This window comes from Myotis yumanensis, unplaced genomic scaffold (assembly GCF_028538775.1).
Source record: "Myotis yumanensis isolate MYYU_CA2020_CCGP unplaced genomic scaffold, mMyoYum1.0.hap1 SCAF_14, whole genome shotgun sequence".
Taxonomy (NCBI): domain Eukaryota; kingdom Metazoa; phylum Chordata; class Mammalia; order Chiroptera; family Vespertilionidae; genus Myotis; species Myotis yumanensis.
The window spans coordinates 28890106-28904317 of NW_027223765.1; the positions used below are offsets into that span (position 1 = coordinate 28890106).

General features: G+C 40.2%; 1 protein-coding gene across 2 annotated transcripts in view; it reads left to right on the forward strand.

The window, feature by feature from the left end:
• Window positions 1-14212, forward strand: part of NCK1 (NCK adaptor protein 1) — a 67031-nt gene that overhangs the window by 8933 nt on the left and 43886 nt on the right. The window contains exon 1 of one of the 2 annotated variants that reach the window (XM_070433473.1): window positions 1784-1804. The exons of the other annotated variant lie outside the window; for it this stretch is intronic. The gene's annotated coding sequence lies outside the window, so the exon portion shown is untranslated. Of the gene's footprint in view, window positions 1-1783; window positions 1805-14212 lie in introns of those variants that run through there. 2 annotated transcript variants of the gene reach the window in all.

Here is a 14212-nt window from a genome sequence, read left to right on the forward strand (position 1 = left end):
TGGATTTTTCAACTCCTATTTAGGAGTTAGGGTTAGCTTCACTTTTCCGGAGTTCACTGAGTAGTTGCCATTGTCCATCTGTCTTTTAGCTTCCGATATTTTGTTGCTTATTGTTTGCTTTCCTGTTTGCCCTGTGTAAATTTCTTTTTTAAAAAACTTTTCTGTATTCCACCGTTTTAACTGCAACTCCTCAAAAATGCTCTTTGTACTGCCCTTAGTTAAGAATGATTTATGTATAAAAAAGGAATATATGACAGAGACTGTGTATGTCCCAAAAAGCCTAAAATATTTACTATCTGGCTCTTCACAGAAAAAATTTGCCTACCCTGTCCTTGTTATAAAGTTTCCCGTTTCCTTTAATAAAGCTGTTTCTAGCCTACTACTATTTTTACTTGCACTCAAGCTTTACAATCTTGGAACTTCCTGGAGCTTTTTGTTTTAATTCGTTTAGTGCATGTCATGGAAGTAATGACTAAGAATTGGTAGGATATTCTCTCTTATCAGAGCTGTGAGATTTTTTAAAAATGTAAAATATCAAAGAGTAGGAAAAGTAAAATGTTGATGAAATAAGTCACAGAACACATAATATGCATATGTATGCATTGTTCTTTGTCTTGTCATCTAAGTGCAAAACATAGGTGCATGTACTTTGAAGAATGGGAAAAGGGGCAGTTGTAATATTGAGAACAGCCCAAGTCATATTTTAAATGAGTCATTTTCATCAGCCCTCTCTGTAGTTGGAAAATCATAACTGGCAGAATAAATCTGCTCTGGGCAAGAAGCTGTTCCAGGCAGTGACAATACATATCCTATATAATAAAACCCTAACATGCAAATCAACCGAATGGCAGGATGACCAGTTGCTATGAGGTACACTGACCACCAGGGGGCAGACGCTCAACACAGGAGCTGCCCCCTAGTGGTCAGTGTGCTCCCACAGGGGGAGTGCCGCTCAGCCAGAAGCCGGATTCACGGCTGACGAGTGCAGTGGCAGTGGCAGTGGCAGTGGCGGGGGCCTTTCCTGCCTTTGCAGCAACGCTAAGAACTGCGAGCGGGCACAGACTGGGCTGAGGGACTCCCCCACGCCCAGTGTGTACAATTGCCTTGCACCGGGCCTCTAGTACATATACACTGAGTGGCCAGATTATTATGACCGCCCCATCAGTACTTCGTTGGGCCACCTTTTGCCTTCAAAACTGCTGCGATTCTTCTTGACATTGACTCCACGAGATGTTGAAAGGTGATGCGAGGAATTTGACACAATGCCTGATGAATAGCACCGTCCAGTTCTGTGAGATCTGATGGTTGTGGAACCAGCTGCCTGATGGCTCTTTTAACTTCGTCCCACAAATGCTCAATTGGATTGAGATCTGGTGATTGTGGGGGTCACCTAAGCAAGGTAAAGTCTCCCTTATGTTTTTTTTTTTTTTTAATATATTTTATTGATTTTTTACAGAGAGGAAGGGAGAGTGATAGAGAGTTAGAAACATCGATGAGAGAGAAACATCGATCAGCTGCCTCCTGCATACCCCCCACTGGTGATGTGCCTGCAACCAAGGTACATGCCCTTGACTGGAATCGAACCTGGGACCCTTGAGTCTGCAGGCTGACACTCTATCCACTGAGCCAAACCAGTCAGGGCTCCCTTATGTTCTTTTTTTTTTTTTTATCCCTTATGTTCTTGATACAACTCCTGCACAATATGAGCACCATGGCATGGCGCATTGTCTTGTTGGAAGAAGCCATCTCCATTGGGATACGCCATCAACATGTTAGGATGAACCTGATCAGCAATGATACTTAGGTATGTTGTGCTATTCACATGTTGTTCCACACGAATTAAAGGGCCCAAATCATGCCAGGAAAACATGCCCCAAACCATAACTTCCCCCACCAGCTTGAAGGGTTGTACTCATGCATGTGGGGTGCATGCTTTCATGCTGTTTCCGACAAATTCTCACTCTGCCATCTGCATGATGCAACTGGAAACATGATTCATCGAACCACATGACTTTTTTCCAATTCTCGACTGTCCAATCCTTGTGTTCCTATGCGAATTGGAGACGTTTTATCTTGGTAACTGCAGACAGCAAAGGTGTTCGAACAGGCCTTCGGCTTCCATATCCCATACGATGCAGTGTATGGCGAACAGTGTGTTCAGAGATCATCTGAGAGGAACCCTGAGTAAGATCTGCAGTAATTTGATGCACTGTTGCCCTTCTGTTGTCTTATACCAGTGTTGCCACTCTCTTTTCTGCCCTAACATTGACTAGTCGCTGACGGCCACAATTCGCACGTTCAGACCCAGATTTTCAGTTGACAGTCCAGTCTTTAAACACTTTAACAACAGCTGCTCTTGAACATTTAACAAATTCAGCTGTTTTGCTGATACTTGCTCCATGGCTCCGAGCGCCAACAATCATCCCACGTTCAAAGGCTGTTAAATCGCGTTGTTTACCCATACCTTCAGAAAAATATCACTTCTACTGTCGTGGTAAACAACCTGCTTCCCTATTTATAATGGTCTGGCCTTCTAGCAACTTCAGTGCAAAATTATAGCTAATTTGCCTACAAACGTCAGGTGGTCATAATAATCTGTATATGTGTAAGTATGTGTACATATACATGTATCTATATGTATAAAAGCCTAAGCGACCATTAGGACTGAACAACTGGAACAAATGGTCGACCAGTCGCTATGATCCGCACTGACCACCAGGGGGCACATGCTCAACGCAGGAGCTGCCCCCTGGTGGTCAGTGTGCTCCCACAGCCAACCACTTGTGGCTGGCCGGTGGTGTCCGGCATCTGTTCCTTTTGTGCCCAGCTGGCGACTGTCACCTCCTCTCCCAACCCCGCCCGTGGGATGGGGAACCAGGGGTGGGAGGTGGTGGATGCAGCCTGTCTCTCCCCTGGCCAGCAGTCCCCAATTGGCCCGACTCTGATCGGCCCTGATTGCTGGCCAGGCCTAGGGACCCCACCTGTGCACGAATTCATGCACTGGGCCTCTAGAGTGTGTGTGTGTGTGTGTGTGCGTGCGCGTGCGCGCATACATATATGTGTGATAAAGTCCTGACTGCAGACATACTCAAATATGTTTAGTCTTAATTGTATGAGGAGTCTCATTACAGTTTTCTTATATAATTCTTTCTCTCCTCTAAATGGTATCTTGTCACTTATTTTTTAATATGTATATTATATTCCAGATTTGTTTCTATGAATATACAAATTTATGCTCACTTAAAAAAAAATAGGATCACATGCTATATATTGTTTTCTGACTTGGCTTTATAAATAAATGTTGTTCTATGTCAGTATATATAAATTTAAATATTCTGGAGTCAGCTTAAATTCTGACATAGGCTTCATAACTATTTGGGCTTAGGCCACTGTAAGCCTCATTTTTCTGATCTGTAAAATGGGGATGATACCTAATCAAAAGATTACTATAAGGTTTAAATGAGAATCTGTTAATCCATTTAACTGCTAAGCAGTGTTTGGTGCACATTTAAAAGCTTTAGAATTAATTTCTAGATGTGAACTAACTGGGTCCAAAGATATAAATGTTTAAAATGTTTCTGTTGCCAAACTGCTATTCATAAAAACATAAACAAACATCTTACCAACAAATAGTGTTCCTTAACTCTGTGTCATTATTCTAATTTTTGCTAACCTAGTAGGCAAAAACTGACAGAACTAATAGAATTAGACAAATTCATAAGTATAATATGGTATATTTTAGCAAAGCTCTCTGAATAATTAGTAGAACAATAAGTAAAAAAAGATTTTGAACAACATAATTAACAAATGAGTCTAAATGACATACATTGAACATTTCACCCAGCACCTGCAGAATATAGATTTTTTTTTCAATTGCCCATGGAAATTTTACCTAAATTGACATATGCTGGACCATAAAAAAATATGAAAAGTGTATGCTTTGAAATATTGGAATTAAGCCAGAAGTTTATTGCAAAAAAAAATAAAAGATTGTCAGCTGTTTTGGAAACTAAATAATATATTCCTAGACAATCCAGAGAGTAAAGAAGAAATAACATTAGACTCTTTTGAACTGAGTGATGAATATATGACATATAACTTACGAGATACTGCCCTCACCAGTTTAGCTCAGTGAATAGAGCATCAGCCTGCAGACTAAAGGGTCCTGGGTTCGATTCTGTTCAAGGTCATGTACCGTGGTTGCAGGCTTGGTTGTGTGCAGGAAGCAACCAATCGATGTGTCTCTCTCGCATCACTGTTTCTCTCTGCTCCCCCTCCCTTCCACTCTGTCTAAAAATCAATCAGAAAAATATCTTCGGGTTGGATTAATAACAAAAAAAAAAAGAGCAAGAGGTAAGCCATGCTTAAAGGAAAGTTTATAGCCTTGAAATGCATATAGTAGAAAGAACAAAGGCTAAAAATAATTAAGAGGACTTTTGGGTAAAAGTAGTTAAGTGAAAGATGCATTTGCTTTAACTACAAAGCTTACAAAGGTGATACACTAAAGGATATTTTTTTTAAAGATTTGAACTACACAGGTAAAAAGTATTCAAGAAGAAATAAAATTTGCAAACTGGAAAGCAAATGGACTAATAGAAACTTCTTAGTAGACTTAAAAAAGTGTTCAATCCTAATAGAAAAGAATCCTCAGGCTCAGGAATAGATAGGTAGCATCAGGCATTTTTGTCAAAGGGGTGAGAATGGTGCTAAAAATAGGATTGCTTGAAACTGTTTAAGAAGCAGCTCAGCCCTGGCTAGTGTGGGTCAATCATGCCTCTCTCACCATCACCCCCTCTGCCCCCCAGGCAACCAATCCATGTCTCTCTCACACATCCATGTTTTTCTCTTCCCTCTCCCTCCCTCCCTCCCTTCCATTCTAGCCACACCCACCAGGGCTCTCTAAAAATCAGTGGGGAAAAAATACCCTTAGGTGAGGATTAACAAGACAAGCAAAAAATGAACCAGCCCAGTCAGTCATAATAGCTAAAAAGAATAAACAACCCAAATTTCTACCAATTGAATCATCTACAATAATAAAAGTGTAATATGCAAATCGACCAAATTGCCCAACAGCAGAACGACCATCGAGGTGACCTTCTGGGCGAAGCCAGGGCTGCGAAGGCCTACTCTTGCACGAATTTCATGCATCGGGCCTCTAGTGGGTAATAAAATGCATACCCATACAATGGAATATTATTTGGCAATAAAAAGGAATGAAGTGGTGATACATATTATAACATGAATGAACCTTGAAAACATTATGGTAAGTGAAATAGCCAGTCACAAAAAGACCACATATTGTATGATTCTCTTTGTATTATCTATAGAGACAGAATAAATTAGTGGTTTCCTAGGGCTGGAGCAGGAGAAGATTCGAGGGAAATACCTGATCAAGAGCACTAGGGTTTTTTTTGGTATGATTAAATGTTCTAAAATTGATTGTGGTGATGGTTGCACAACTCAATATACTAAAAACCATTGAAAATGTACACTTTAAATGGGTGAGTTGCATAGCATATGAGTTATATCTCAGTAAGCTATTGAAAAAAAAGCTTCAACCTAGGTCTCTGTCAATTTGTATAGCTAAGTGACTGCCCTGTCAGAAGACTGAAAATTTATCCTCTGTAGGTGACAAATAAAGCATCTTTTAGAGAGGGTTGGGCACTAAACATACCATAATTGAAAGGCAGGTGTCCTACTGAAAACACTTGGATTAAATGAAATATGCTTAGTGTTAGGATCCTTATTGAAACCTCCTCTCCTATTTGGCTCCCAGAATCTGGTAATCAATTCAGAACTTAGAGGATGCTTCTTTTACTATTATAATAGCCCAAGAAGAAAAACTATGTTATTCATTATCAACTTTTAAAGCCTACTTTTAAATATGAGAAAAGCTTTTAATAGACCAAAACAAATAGAAAAGAATTTGGACCAATCAGGACAAAAAAACAAAAACCCTGAAAATTAGAGAAGAAGAAGAAGAAAAGATTCAACAGAAGTAGAGAAAACCTCTCATAACGTACAGGAAAAGATGGAAGATAGGTGAAAAAGAAAATTAAAAGGTCAGTTTAAGAGATCAACTTTCAAGTAACACTAGTGCCAGTGAGAGAGAACAGAAAAGAACAGAGTAGAAATATCAGTGAAATATTTTTAAAATCCACAATTGAGAAACATCATTTTGCAGATTGAGAGCCCTTTGGGTGCCCAGGACAGTGGTTGAAAATAGATACACACTTTCAATCGGGTCTAGTCAGGAAAATGGAGGCCACACCACTTATAACAGAATTTAATATAAAGAATTGTTTAGCCAGATGATATAGGTTGAATTGTGCCCCTCCCCCCCCAAAGATATGTTGAAGTCCTAACCCCTAACATGTTGGAATATTATTTTATTTGGAAATAAAATCTTTATAGAGATAATCAAGTTAACAGTGAGATCATTAGAGTATATTCTAATCCAATATGTTTGGCATTTTAACGAACTATAGAAATGATCCCTGAAAGTATAGTCTTATGTTTGGCATTTTAAAACGGGAAATTTGGACATAGATGCACACAGAAGAATGCCTGAGGCTACCTGAAACTGGAAGAGGGGCCTAGAACAGATCCTTCCTTAACCCTTTGTACACCGTAAGCACCTATAGACACAACTAAATTCAAAATATCATGGTGTGTGGGGATGGTTTCTGTTTTGGACATGTGACAGTTAACTGGTAATTAGTGCCTTCAGAGAGAGGATGGCCCACCCATACCTTGATTTCAGACTTCTGGTGGCCACAAAGGTGGTATGGATTTCTGTTTTAAGCCAACCCATTGTGTGTTTGTTACAGCAGCCCTCAGAAACCAATACACTAGATAATTGGGGAGCTGAAAAAGAAATAAGCAAACACTTAGATATCACAGAGACAGTAACTTTAGTAAGTACAGCAGATCCTTAAAGTCGTGGAATAAAGTCATTTTGTTCAACCATGTTTCCTTATTCAGTGAAATGCCATAGGAATATAACTCTTGTTATATAAATTAGCTTATGATAAAATTGTTTCACTTAGAATCACAGAACTAGTCAACTATTAAGTGAGGTTTTACTATAATTACTAGTCCCTAAGGCTGGAAGAACAAAGAGATTGGGTTTATTAGAATTTAGAAACTTGAAGAGTGGCCCTGAGGAGATGAAACTCAGATTTCTGAGGAGTAGCTAGCTGCCTGCTCAGGAAGTATAGGTATCTTAGGAGACTTGCTGAGGTTGGTCTGGGAATGGTAGGTAAAACACAAAAGCAAAAAATGGCTAACTTAGAACCAATGCTGCTATTGAGACCACTGCTATTGGCAGAGTGAAGGTCATTGGTTGTTGGTTGTTGGTTGATGCTGACCTGAAGGAGTATCTCTTTGTTCCCTCCTTTGTTCTAGTGTCTTTCTGGTGCCCCTTATAGGCTATCTGATAGAGCATGCTAGCAAAGAAGTGTGATTTGCATATTACAAAGCACAGTGGAATAGAGTAGGTTTGAAGCCTATTAGCTTAAAAATCCACATACACAGACACTGAGGTGTGTCGTGAAATTTTGTAGTATCTGGGACAAAGCAGATCCTATAAACTTTCTTAGGGGGCAGATGAGTCACATTTCAGAGATTCAGCATTCTCAAGTGCAACCTCACAAGCTAAAAGACTGTGAGCAATAATCTCAAAATCTGAGGGAAGATGATATCCAAGCTAGAATCCTTTATCCAGCCAAAATTATTGAGCATAAATATAGTGTAGACATTTTAAGACATACAACCAAAAATTTTTCTTGCTGCTTTTCTTAGAAAGCTATTGTCTGATTTGCTTCACCCACCAAAAAGGAGGAGTAAACCTTAATGAAAGAGGACAATGATACAGGAAATTAAATTCTAGAGAGACAAATGGGACACCTAAGGTAATAGTAAAGAGGATTCCCTGAATGCTAACTGATCCTATATAATAATCCTATATAATAAAAGGGTAATATGCAAGTAGACCGAACGGTTTAACAACTGGTTGCTCTGACAAGCACTGACCACCAGGGGGCGGATGCTCAATGCAGGAGCTGCCCCTTGGTGGTCAGTATGCTCCCACAGGGGAAGTGCCACTCAGCCAGAGCTGCTCATGGCTGGCGTGCGCAGTGGCGGTGGTGGGAGAGGCTAAAGATGTCCGACTGCCAGCTTAGGCCCACTCCCCCTCCCCACGGGGAGCCGTCCTAAGTTGGACATCCCCCGAGGGCTCCCTGCCTGGGCTGGGCTGAGAGACACCCCCCCCCCCCCCACACACACACACACATGTCATGCACAGGGCCTCTAGTTATCAGATAAAAGAACAGTAAGTCCAGATTTGAGCATGTGAGAAGGTGATGGTAGATTTTTGAAAATGAAAATAATAGATTACCTGATGTCTGTATTAGACAATAATTTAGGCAATTGGCAAAGAGTTTAAAGTTGAATTAGTGGTCTTTTCTTTGTTTAGCTTTTTATATTGAAGTTTTAGAGCATCATCACTCTTTCTTAGATGATCTCATTCTATCCTATGATTTTAAATAGTATTGGTATGTGGCTGGTTCATAAATTTATGTCTCTAGGGAAGATCTCTGCCCTGAACTCCAGAGTCATATAATATCCATTTATCTACTGCTGTATAAAAATCACTCCAAAACTGAATGGTTTAAACAATAACCTCCCTTACCCACCCCTGCCTCCCAATGTTTCTGTGATTTGCATGTGGACAGGGTTTGGGTGGAGATGGCTTGTTTCTAAGTTCCATGTGTTATCGTTTAGGCTGGCCTGAAAGATTTATTTTTAAAATAAGCTTATTTACATTGTTGACAAGTTGGTGTTAACAGTTGGCTGAGACCTGCTTGGCTGGCTGTGGGTTAGGGGCCTTGATTCCTCTCCATGTGGATCTCTATAGAGGCTGCTTGAGCTTCATCATAGCTCCATAAACAAGCATCTCTAGGGTGTTTGGCAGAAGCTGTAATACCATTTATAACAGCCTTAGAAGTTGAGTAGCTTTAATTCTGCATAGTAATAAGCATACCCAGATTCACTGGCTATCCTCCCATTTGGAGGTGTGGTCTAAATCACTTAGTAAGAAAAACAAATAGGATGGGAGATTCTATCTTAGCTATCTTTGAAATGCAATATGCCACCTATCAAGCTGTTTCCTTGATATTGCCATTTGGATATCTCATAGGCATTTTGAACTTAACGATAATAAAACAAGTCTTCATTTCTTTACTCTTAATCTGCACCCCCATCCCCATTTGTCCACTCCTCAGTCTTTACCATTTTGTTAAATGGTGTTGTCATCCACTCAGTAGCTATAAGCCAGGTGACTCCTTTTTCACCCCTCAATCCATCATCAAGTGTTGTCTCTTCCATCTCTATATACAACTTGAATTTTTTTGTTCTCTATCTACATGGTCATTATACCACTTACCTTCACTTGGAGTGTTGGCCTTCTGTTTTCTGTGGGATTGTTTTTGATTGGTGATTTGTAACATCCTGTTATTTTATGAAATACTAGAGGCCTGGTGCATGAAATTGGTGCACAGCTAGGGTCCCTAGGCCTGGCTGGCGATCAGGGCCAGTCAGGGCCTTTCGGTTGTCGTCCGGGACCTTCCCCAGCTGCCAGCTGCCCAACGGGGCCTTCCTTCATTCCGTGCTGCCCCCTGGTGGTCAGCGCACGCCATAGCAAGTGTTCGAACTCCCAGTCTCCCAGTGGAACTCCTGAGGGGACACTTTGCATATTAGCCTTTTATATATAGACTAGAGGCCTGGTGCACAAAATTTGTGCACGGATTGGGAGGGGGTCCCTCAGCCAGGCCTGTGCCCTCTCACAATCGGACCCCTCCGGATATGTCCGACTACCAGTTTAGGCCTGATCCCTGCAGGCAGTCGGACATCCCTCTCGCAATCTGGGACCTCCTGCTTCTAACCACTCGCCTGCCTGCCTGCCTGCTCAGTGCATGTCATAGTGACCCGTCGTCTCAGTCTTTCTGGTTGTTCCACCCTTCCGGTCGCTGAGCTTTTATATATGTAGATAATTGACATAATAGTATTATATTAGTTTCAGGTGCACATTATGATGACTATACTTGCTAGTGTCAATATAAGAAACATCCAAACCTTTAGAGATTTTATGAGTTTATATGAACCAAACTGACAATTGCCGGGAAGCAAAATATCAGTAGGTTGAGAAAATGCTCCGGAGAATGGCAGTTTTGCAGTTTATTTTATATGTTATAATCAAAGGAGGAGGCATAAGGAAAGTTATATGAAATTCTTTAGTGGTACTTATGGAGGAGAGAGAAAGCAAAGCAGAGAAATCTGAGATTGGATAAAGAGTAAAACAGAAAAATTCTTTTATATTGGTGGGTACAGGGTAGTTAACATTTATAGCACATAGAAATAGTATGTGGGGAACAAGATAACAATGAGGGGATCCATGGTCTCCTGCTCTGGTGGGAGATTGTGTCCTGACATTCTAAAGTTATGTTATCCTAGATGCAAAGAGACAGTAGGGTCAGTTATGGTAAGATTGACTTTTGTCAAGGTAGATATGGGCCTAGAACACGGCTACCTGCCATGACTTGCTTGTAGTTAGGAAGTTTTAATTTAAGTAACCACATCCTATGTGGTTCTTAAGGTCTCTGAATTTGTAAGGCCTGCCATGCCTGAGCTTGTCAGGTTTAGTCTGAGGCCCCTTTTTCATCCACACTGGTCTTTTTATTCTCTACACCCCTCCCTCTCTATTTTTTAATTGTGGTAAAAGACACATAAAATTTATCATCTAACCATCCATTTAGTGTACACTTCAATATTGTTAATATTCACATTGTTATGCAACCAATCTTGAGAACTTTTTCATCTTGCAAGACTGAAACTTTGTATGCATTAAACAACTCCCCATTCTGCCATTCTCCTCGCCCTTGAAAACCACCATTTTACTTTCTTTTTTTGTGAATTTGATTGCTTTAGGTACCTCATGTAAGGGGAATCATGTAGTATTTGTCTTTTTGGTGACTGCTTTATTTCCCTTACTGTAATGTCCTCAAGGTTTATTCTTGTTGCCTCGTCAAAATTTCCTTCCCTTTTAACGCTGGTATTATCCCATTGAATATATACATCATATTTTGTTTATCCATTCATCTCTTGATGGACACTTGGTTGCTTCCACCTTTTGGCTATTATGAATAATGATGCTATGAACATCGATGTACAAATACATGTCCAAGTCTCTACTTTCAGGAATAGCTGGGTCATATGTCCAAGTCTCTATTTCAGGAATAGCTCTGTTTAATTTTTTTAGTAACTGCCATACTGTTTTCCATGGTGGTTGCACCATTTTACATTTCCACCAACAGTACACAAAGGTTTCAATTTCTCCACATCCTCATAAATTATTTTTCCCCCTCCCTCCCTCCCCCTCCCCTTCTCTTTCCCTCCCTCCCTTCCTCCCTTCCTCCCTCCCCCCTCCCTTCCTCCCTTCCTCCCTCCCCCCTCCCCTTCTCCTTCCCTCCCTCTCTTCCTCCCTTCCTCCCTCCCCCCCTCCCCTTCTCCCTCCCTCCCTAATAGTGTTATTGGTGGGGTGTCCTCCATGTCCCCACCTATTACTGGTGGAAGTGGGCTTCTTGGGGTGCCGTAGGAATAAGAATTTCTGGAGGTCCCCATGGGACGATGAAGTATTGTGGAAACTTTTTTGGTGATGTAACATTAAGGGAATTTCCCTCCAAGGTCCCGTCTCCTTGCGTCTTGCCATGGAAAAAGTTCCATTTTGTCTTCAGAGCTAGAATCAAAGCCATTGCCCAGAGTTTCCAGAGTTTCCATTCCATGTTGAGGCATAGTCCATTCCATCATCTGGTTAGCTTAGCTTGTATTCCCAGCTGCAGTCCATTGCTTGTGGGGTCCCCATGACCATATAGGCCAGGGGTGGGCAAACTTTTTGACTCGAGGGCCACAATGGGTTCTTAAACTGGACCGGAGGGCCGGAACAAAAGCATGGATGGAGTGTTTGTGTGAACTAATATAAAAGAGGAGCCAGAAATAGAAACCAGGAGTAGGTGGCAAGGGAGGAGGAGAACCAATTTAATACAGGGCCAAGGAAACCATCAGAGTGTAGGAAAGAGGGAGGTTAGTTTGGCTGCTTACACCGTAGCTATTCTTTGTGATATACATTGGAGGTTCTGAAATGTTACCTTCTGTGAAGGTTATAAAATGGTAATTTAATATCTATTCATAAGGTTGCTGTGGGAATTATTAACATATTGTACTAAAAGTACTTGGCATACTTGCTCTCTGTACTAAGTGTCCAGTAAACATTTCTGAAGTGAAATACAATGAGACAATAGTTAGGCATCAAGGAGAAATTAAGTTAGGCAATACAGAGTTCTGAGCTTGTTGTAGCACCTGTTCTTTAGAGATAGTCTTTTTTAATGTTACAGTAAGTTATAATTGTACTGAAAGCCTACATAGAGATAACATTTATGAATTTACTTTGAAATGTTTTTAGTAGGAATTTTCTAATCTGAAAATGTACAGAATTATAACAATACAATGGCAATTCATCTGTTTATGCTTCTTAACCACATCCTTTTACTGCATCTTATTCCGGAAGTATTTATAATGCAGGTGCTCCTTTGAAAGACATTGTCCTTTAAAATAATTTGAGAGTAAATTGTTATTTAACATTAAAATGAAACGAGGATCTATTTAAAATGAATAGTTTTTTTTAAAAAATATATTTTATTGGTTTTTTACAGAGAGGAAGGGAGAGAGATAGAGAGTTAGAAACATCGATGAGAGAGAAACATCGATCAGCTGCCTCCTGCACATCTCCCACTGGGGATGTGCCCGCAACCCAGGTACATGCCCTTGACCGGAATCGAACCCGGAACCTTTCAGTCTGCAGGCCGACGCTCTATCCACTGAGCCAAACCGGTTTCGGCTAAAATGAATAGTTTTGTATGCCAAGTTGTACTAATACCAAATTATTAGAACATTTGACTTTTGTGGGAGTGGAAGTTGGTTATGGATAATGTGGAGAAACTGCAGTTCTCTCTGTAGATGCCACAGGATTCTGTCTCCGGATAAACAAGTAAGACAGCTATGGCACAAGAGAAAGCAGGAGCTTTCTTGTATTCCTTCTCATTCTCATCTTTTAAAGTTTCTTCACTTTGTTCAAGAAACTCTGGTGGGTTACCTGGGCAGAGTTTGATGCTGTCCCATAGCTGGCATAAGTCATTTTAAAAATCCTAACATGTATTACAATGGAAAAAGTAAATTATTGTTGTTTTTCTCATTATTAATAACAGCCTAAGTAAGAACAGTTTTAAATAAAGGATAAGGTAAAAAGGCAGGTAGGTAAGGAAAGAAGTGTTTGGAAATGAAGGAAGAAGGGGGAACTGTTGTTGAGATAATTGGTGAAAAGTGTTATCTAAAGTTTATTTTCGCCAAACCGGTTTGGCTCAGTGGATAGAGCATCGGCCTGCGGACTGAAAGGTCCCAGGTTCGATTCCGGTCAAGGGCATATACCTGGGTTGCGGGCACATCCCCAGTAGGAGATGTGCAGGAGGCAGCTGATCGATGTTTCTAACTCTCCATCTCTCTCCCTTTCTCTCTGTAAAAAATCAATAAAATATATTTAAAAAAAAAAATTTTTGAGGAACTGCCTGTTTTCCAAGGTGGTTGCACCACTTTACATTTACCAGCACTGCACAAGAGTTCTGCTTGCTGTACGTCTTCCTCAATACTTGTTATTTTCTGTTTATTGTTGTTTTTTTTTCTAAATAGCTATCCTAATTGAATGTGAAGTGGTATCTCATTATGGTTTGAGTTGCTTTTTTCTAACAACAGTGCTGTTGAGCATCTTTTCTTGTGCTTCTTGGCCATTTGTATATCTTATTAGGAGAAATGTCTATTCAGATCTTTTGTACATTGTTTAATTGGGTTGTTTGTTTTTGTTGTTTTGTTGTAAGGTTCTTTATATATTCTGGATATCAATCCTTTATTAGATATATTGCAGCTATTATCTCACATTTCCTGATTGTATTCTTTGGTGCACAAGAGTTTAATTTTGATAAAGTCCAGTTTATCTATTTTTTCTTTTGATGCCTGTGATTTTGGTGTCAGATCTGAGAAATGCCATGAAGCGTTTGCCTTGTTTTCTTCTAAGAATTTTATAGTTTTGGCTCTTATTTTAGGTCTT